Here is a 7,256-nt window from a genome sequence, read left to right as displayed (position 1 = left end):
ACTGGGTGAGATGACACAGGAAGAATGAAGAATCAGAGGACGGACCGGGTTCCAACCATGAGGAACTTCCCATTAATTGGTAACCATCGTGGGGGAAGGAGAATGCTGGGGAGGAAGAGTTGGGCTGTGAATTTCAGCCGCCTTTCCCCCCCATGGAGATTTCCGGTTCCCAGTCTTTATTTATTTATTTATTTTTGGTGGAACCAGGTGGGTGTCTGTAGAGTGTCTGCTATGTGTTAGACATCGTGATAGGTACTGTGGACCTTCCAAAGATCTATCATCTATGGCCGTTGCTAATCTTTCTGGGTTTAGTGCAACCTAGTAGGAAAGTAAACTTGATCACATGATGAACTTCCTGGCAAAGGAAATCAGTTGAGTCAAAGGAAATCAGTACCATACCGGGCTGGAGCCGTGACATAGATGCTGAACCAAGTTTTGGATCTGGAGCGATGAGGAGGTGCTACTTCAGGAATTGGGGGGGCGGAGGGGGGCGGGGAGGGAACCTCTGCTTTTTATTCCTTTATCTACAATCTGGGAAACATCTGATTTCACACAAAACAACAAAGTTAAACATTATTTCCATCACAAGGGAGGGCCATGTGGCACAGTGTGAAGGGCGAGGGCTCAGGGCTGGTTCATGGAGAAGCTGCCTTTTGTTTCCTCTCCTGGAAGAGTGTCTGGGCACGCACCTCCTCGTATGGAGGATGGAGGACGGAAGCCCTGCCTGTCATCTCTTCTAGGTGGGAGCCTGAGAGCCAGAGTGGGCCTGTCCACCTGTTCTTTGTCTTGGTCCTCTCGTTTCTCCGCTTCCCCCATCGCCTGCCTCCACGCGAGTGCTGGTGGCTTGCAGGTGTGACTGAGCCCCGTGCACGCTCCTGGTGCCTCACAGGCTGGCATGGATCCCGGGAATGGAGGCGTCGCTTCATCTTGGTGATGTTTAGCTGGGTTCCGCGTGGGCATGGGAGGCCAGCCACATTTTGACACAATCCCTAAAGCTTGGTGAATGAATTGGCTGATCTGTCATGTGCCCATGTTTGGTCACGCCTGCCCAAATCCCCCTAGCCAGTTTCCTGGGGATTTGCTTCATTTGGTTACGTCCTGTCCAAACGCAAGGAATCAACTTGTACTGCTNCAAGCAGCCAGGAGACAAGTAGCTTGGATCACTCCTGCTATGTAGGAGGGTGGATGCAAACGGCTTCAGCAGAGGTTCACACGAAGCCACACCTGCTGGTTTCACGAGGGCGACTCAGTGGACCTGGAGTCCAGCTTTGACTGGTCGAACGTGATACCTGGGGCTAGCCAGTTATGCCCCTTGCTGGTCCGCATGGATATTACTTGTAATCTTATGCACAGAGCTGGTATAGTCAGGATCCTGGAACAAACACTTTTGCTTATGGTGCTGGGTCCGTATGAAGGACGGCATGCTGAGGATGACGTGGTGATGCTCTTACTGTGGACCTGTTTCTGTTTCTGGGATGTCAGAATTTAAAAAGTGGGGGAAATGTTCTTCATGTATAATATTCTTGGTTTTACAGAAGGCACTTTGAAAAGAGCAGTCAGCATTTTCCGAAGTTCAAAAATAGCTCAGCCACGTTATGTAACCTCCTTGCTACTGCAAAGTTATTAAACATCTGTTCCTTCGCCAAGCACAGAGCAGATCTCCGCACCTCCCAGAACTGTGAGGGGAAACCATTACCTGTTCTGCTGGTCTGGAACCAGGCTGTTTTGTCCAGTTCCCTGGCGGATGGGGCCCCTGGGAGGCGGTGTGGCGTCACCGGTTAAGAGTGTGGGCACAGGAGCCAGGCAGCCTGGTCTGAACCCCTGCTCTGAGCTCCCCTGGATCTCAGACTTTGGGCAAGTTCCTTAATTCCTCCAGGTCTTCTCCATCGGATGAGACACGGGGATAAGTAGAGTATTTACCTCCTAGCCCCCAGCCTGGCATGTGGAAAGCAACGGCTTGTAAATGGTGACCATAATTGATGAAATGTGTGTGTGCGCACGCGTGCACGTTCATGTGTGTTTCCTCTTCTGCACTGGAGGGGACACATTTTACACTTCCTCAGGAGGCGGTCATAGAAGGCAGAGGTAGATGAATTTTAGCTCTAAACCTTCTTGTCAACGGATTACCTTGGGAGGAACATGGCCCCAGGGAGGAAGGGCCCTGCCGTGTAGAGAAATTCACGGGCTGGGTAACATGACAGAACTGGCTTTGCATTAGCCACATACTGACTAAGTGTAAGTAAGCAACCATTCTGAGGCCCGTTTTTTCCCCTAAAATATATATGTGTGTGTGCGCGCGTGCGTGTGCACGTGCGCGTGCTACAGTCATCTCTCCTTAGTGTAGCAGAATTAAATGTAAGCATATATATATATAACACTTCTCATTGTGCCTGGCAGGTAGTGGGCATTTCACAAATAACTGTCATTATTGTTTCCTGATCATTTTTATTATGATAATGATAATGATCCTCATTGTTGTTGCTTTAATTTATCCTGGTTATACTGCAGGCCATACACAGGCAGGGAAGTGAGAAATGGAAGTATATTTCAATCTTGTTTTTTGACAGCCCAATCACAACTGTGTGTCCTGTTGCTCCCATTTTAGTCAAGGGAACAGGGCGAGAGGTTCACTGCATTGGCAGTCAAATAGAAGCACTCTAGTCGATCTATAGTCCAAACGAGCGAGAGAAAAACTCTTCTCCTGGGAGAATTAAGCATTCGTATTGAAGGGCGGTTATTTAGCCTTAATTGATGACACCTGACGGAACCACGTAGGTATTTTACATTCACTTCTTGACTTAGGAAGTCAGGCCTCTGCTTTAAGAAGCAACCACATTGTAAATTATTACCCCAAGTGGAAAGAAAGGGAGGAAGGTATGTAAGTGAGAGCGAGTTTAATTCAAATCCGTCACACTGACGCTTTCCTCAATCTTCGTTTCTAAAATAACCACAGGAAAAGTTCCTGGTTCAATGACTTGTTAAGAGACTGCCCTAAACTTGGTTGGCGTATTTTTATTTGACAATTAGAATGATCACTGTTGGCTTCTTTTTTCATGCCAGGAAAAGAGCCTGCTCAATTAATTCTCTGAGCTTGACCGGAGTTAAAACTTCCCTGGGCGAATGTGATAACTTTTTGCAAATATTTGTCTGTGGGATCACCATATGCTTGACAGATATTTCTGGCAATGACACCAGGCACCCAGGGGACCCAGCCATCTTGTGGGCCTGTGCTCTAAATCTAACTGGGACTCTAGACTCAGGAACGGTGGGGTAGAGGCTGAGAAACATTGAAGAGCATGGGCAGTGAGGATCCAGGCCATGCTGAGAACCCAAAGCACATCCTATGAGCCCGTGTGAATTTGCGGGATGTCTTTGGACAGCGCTGTGTTCACACCCTCTCGTTATCTGGGTTGCCCTGGGCAAGTTGCTTCCCTACGTTGAGCCTTCACATCCTTGATTGGAAACAGAGATAACCCTAACCGTAAAGGATTATGATGACACTTAAATACATGCAGTGTACTTGGCCAAGCACCTAGGATATAGTCGGCACCCTGCAGATGTTAATTCTCCTCTTCTGTGGACCAGACCCACAGCTTGACCTGGACTCCTCGTGTGTCCTGCTGAACCAGGAGAGGTGGGCTGTGCCCGCTGGGTGTCCGGCCTCAGAGCTCAGTCCGCAGCGTCTGTTCAGCATCATCTCTATTTGTGGCTTCTCTCCTGGAGCACAGCCCTCTCTCTTTTGGCTGGAAGTCAAAAGCACCGTATGCCAACCCTGCAATGCAAGTCAATCATTTCCAAATGGCATCCAATGAATAGCTTGACAAATGGTAGAGACCCAATTCGGGCAACTTGGAAGGACCAGAAATTGGCTGTGCCTTTACCTTGAGGGAAACGTGGTTTGGGTTGTTTGGGGTCATACATAAAACATAAATACAGTTCCAATTTGCCTTCATCCAAATGCAAGTCTTTGGATTTGGGACCAGCATGCCTAACAGAAGACATACTGACCTGTTTCCTTCAGGGTTGAGTACTAGGAAAGTTATCATTTTGAAACTTGTTAATTTGGTGACATCTACTAATACTTTAGGAGAAGATAAAGCAAAGAAAAGCACCATCTTTATTACTCTGGGGCCTGGTGACAGTGAGTATATTGGGGACAGGGGGTCTTAATATATAAATACAGGGATCAGTTAGCAGACCATGACATAGTCTAGGAGAATCAGAGTAAGGCTGCGTAATGCATGTTTTGGAGGTAAAGTCAACAAGACTTGATAGATGACTATGAGGTGATAAAGGAGATATAATAATCAATAATTTTTCACTTGTACAGCTAAATAGATGGTGGTGCCTTTTACAAAACTGGGGAAGAAAACAAATTTGGGGAGAGTGAGTCAGGAACAACATCTAGTTTCAAACATGTTCGATTTGAACACACTTTTGAGACCCCCCCCCCCAATGTGGAAATCTCAAGAGAATCTTGAGAATCTTGAGACTCTCAACTGGAGAGAAAAGTCTGAGTTCAGACTGAAACTACAATACATACGAGTAGGCTTTGAGCTTATCGGTGACAGCGAAAGCCCCAGGACTGGGTGAGATGACACAGGAAGAATGAAGAATCAGAGGACGGACCGGGTTCCAACCATGAGGAACTTCCCATTAATTGGTAACCATCGTGGGGGAAGGAGAATGCTGGGGAGGAAGAGTTGGGCTGTGAATTTCAGCCGCCTTTCCCCCCCGTGGAGATTTCCGGTTCCCAGTCTTTATTTATTTATTTATTTTTGGTGGAACCAGGTGGGTGTCTGTAGAGTGTCTGCTATGTGTTAGACATCGTTATAGGTACTGTGGACCTTCCAAAGATCTATCATCTATGGCCGTTGCTAATCTTTCTGGGTTTAGTGCAACCTAGTAGGAAAGTAAACTTGATCACATGATGAACTTCCTGGCAAAGGAAATCAGTTGAGTCAAAGGAAATCAGTACCATACCGGGCTGGAGCCGTGACATAGATGCTGAACCAAGTTTTGGATCTGGAGCGATGAGGAGGTGCTACTTCAGGAATTGGGGGGGCGGAGGGGGGCGGGGAGGGAACCTCTGCTTTTTATTCCTTTATCTACAATCTGGGAAACATCTGATTTCACACAAAACAACAAAGTTAAACATTATTTCCATCACAAGGGAGGGCCATGTGGCACAGTGTGAAGGGCGAGGGCTCAGGGCTGGTTCATGGAGAAGCTGCCTTTTGTTTCCTCTCCTGGAAGAGTGTCTGGGCACGCACCTCCTCGTATGGAGGATGGAGGACGGAAGCCCTGCCTGTCATCTCTTCTAGGTGGGAGCCTGAGAGCCAGAGTGGGCCTGTCCACCTGTTCTTTGTCTTGGTCCTCTCGTTTCTCCGCTTCCCCCATCGCCTGCCTCCACGCGAGTGCTGGTGGCTTGCAGGTGTGACTGAGCCCCGTGCACGCTCCTGGTGCCTCACAGGCTGGCATGGATCCCGGGAATGGAGGCGTCGCTTCATCTTGGTGATGTTTAGCTGGGTTCCGCGTGGGCATGGGAGGCCAGCCACATTTTGACACAATCCCTAAAGCTTGGTGAATGAATTGGCTGATCTGTCATGTGCCCATGTTTGGTCACGCCTGCCCAAATCCCCCTAGCCAGTTTCCTGGGGATTTGCTTCATTTGGTTACGTCCTGTCCAAACGCAAGGAATCAACTTGTACTGCTCAGTTTCTTGCTTGATGGAGAACAGCTCTCCTGAGACCTGTGCTCATTTCCTTTTCATTTCCATCACTATTAATAAAAAGAAGTTTCAGATTTAATTAATACATCATTATGTGCGTGAGGGAGGGGAACGTCAAGTTTCATCAGCTACATTTTGGAAGCATATGTATTTTAAAGCATGATATAGTGGAAACGTTAAAGCACTCCAGTGACAAAACCTACTCTGTATTAAGTACCTCCTTTGTGCCAGTCACTTTAAATACATTATCTTTAGTCCTTTGGTGTGAGTTAGGATGTTTTTGCTTCAGGTAATGTTCAAATAACTCAGTTATCTGATTGAATTATTTGATCGGAATTCCAGAGGTAGGGTGGATGTCAGGCACAGTATGATCAAGGTGCTGGTTCTTTTCCCTATGCTCTCTTGACTCTGTTCTTTGGGAAATGCGGTTTTTCTTCTCAAACTGCTTCCTTCAGGACTGTAAGTTTGCTGTCGGCACTACCTGAGTGACTTCTTTGTTTGTGGCCAGGTTAGGTCATGCACCCATCTTTGGGTCAATGATAGCCATTTTGAAAATGCCATGTACTGGCTGGCTTAATTCTGGACTCCAGACCCAAGTACTGAGAAAGAAAATAGGAGTAGGTTAAGCCAAAGCAAACCTACTCTTAGAACTGGGGGTGGGGTAAGCTCCCCCCAAGGCCCGTGGATTCTTACGAGAGGGATGAAGTTTCAGCAAATGTAAGTTCTGTTAAGAATAAGGAAGAGGGAAAGGGATGCTGCGTAGATGATCAGCAGGTCAATTATAAATCATAAGAACTCATATTATAGATGAGGAAGCTGAGGACCAGAGAAGTTACATAACTTGACAAAAGCCACACAGCTAATATAAAAGTGAAGCCAGAATTCAAATCCCGTTTTGTCTGGATCTAAACGCTATTATACTACTTTCTAAACCTTATTATAATACTTACTTTGCAAACTGACCTGAAGTTGCTGCTGTTGTTGTTGACCCACAGAGGGTTTTACTGTTTTCAAAATTGTAAGATCTCATGAAAAAATTATGTTTTTAGCTAATCTTGGAAAATATGAAGAACCAGTGATAATCCCACATCCCTGCCTGGAAGTCTTAAAAGTTGGGGCACTGCATTTGGCTGCAAATCTTTCAACCCTTAGGGAGGTGCTGGGACCTGTGACTCCCTCCCGATTGTATGTCGCTGTGCTGGGAGTGAGGTTTATGGAGAGAGCGTCCCAGCCCTTCCTATCCCTTCTGATGTGGATTTCCCATTCACCAATGTGCAGGAGTTGCTCAGCTGGCGTCGGCATTTCTTTCAGAGGACGTGTCCATGTGTAGCTCATGTATCTCTACCATTTTATTTCATCATATGTCTTGTATTCCCTTTATTAGTTTTGTCATAATCATCATTATTTAAAATCGTTACCAAAACAAGATCTTGAAGGATAGATATTAGAATGAGTGATGACAGGAAATTTTTCTTTTTGTTTGTTTTTGTTTTTTAAGATTTTATTGGGGAATTGGGGGAGGGAA

General features: G+C 46.5%; 1 protein-coding gene across 2 annotated transcripts in view; it reads left to right on the top strand.

Moving 5' to 3' along the window:
• The window catches only part of GRIN2A (glutamate ionotropic receptor NMDA type subunit 2A), a 422,768-nt gene that overhangs the window by 279,153 nt on the left and 136,359 nt on the right, over positions 1–7,256 (top strand). The window lies entirely within an intron of this gene.

The sequence above is a fragment of the Hipposideros armiger genome, unplaced genomic scaffold (genome assembly GCF_001890085.2).
Source record: "Hipposideros armiger isolate ML-2016 unplaced genomic scaffold, ASM189008v1 scaffold_149, whole genome shotgun sequence".
Classification (NCBI taxonomy): Eukaryota; Metazoa; Chordata; class Mammalia; order Chiroptera; family Hipposideridae; genus Hipposideros; species Hipposideros armiger.
This window is presented reverse-complemented; position numbering and strand designations above follow the sequence as displayed.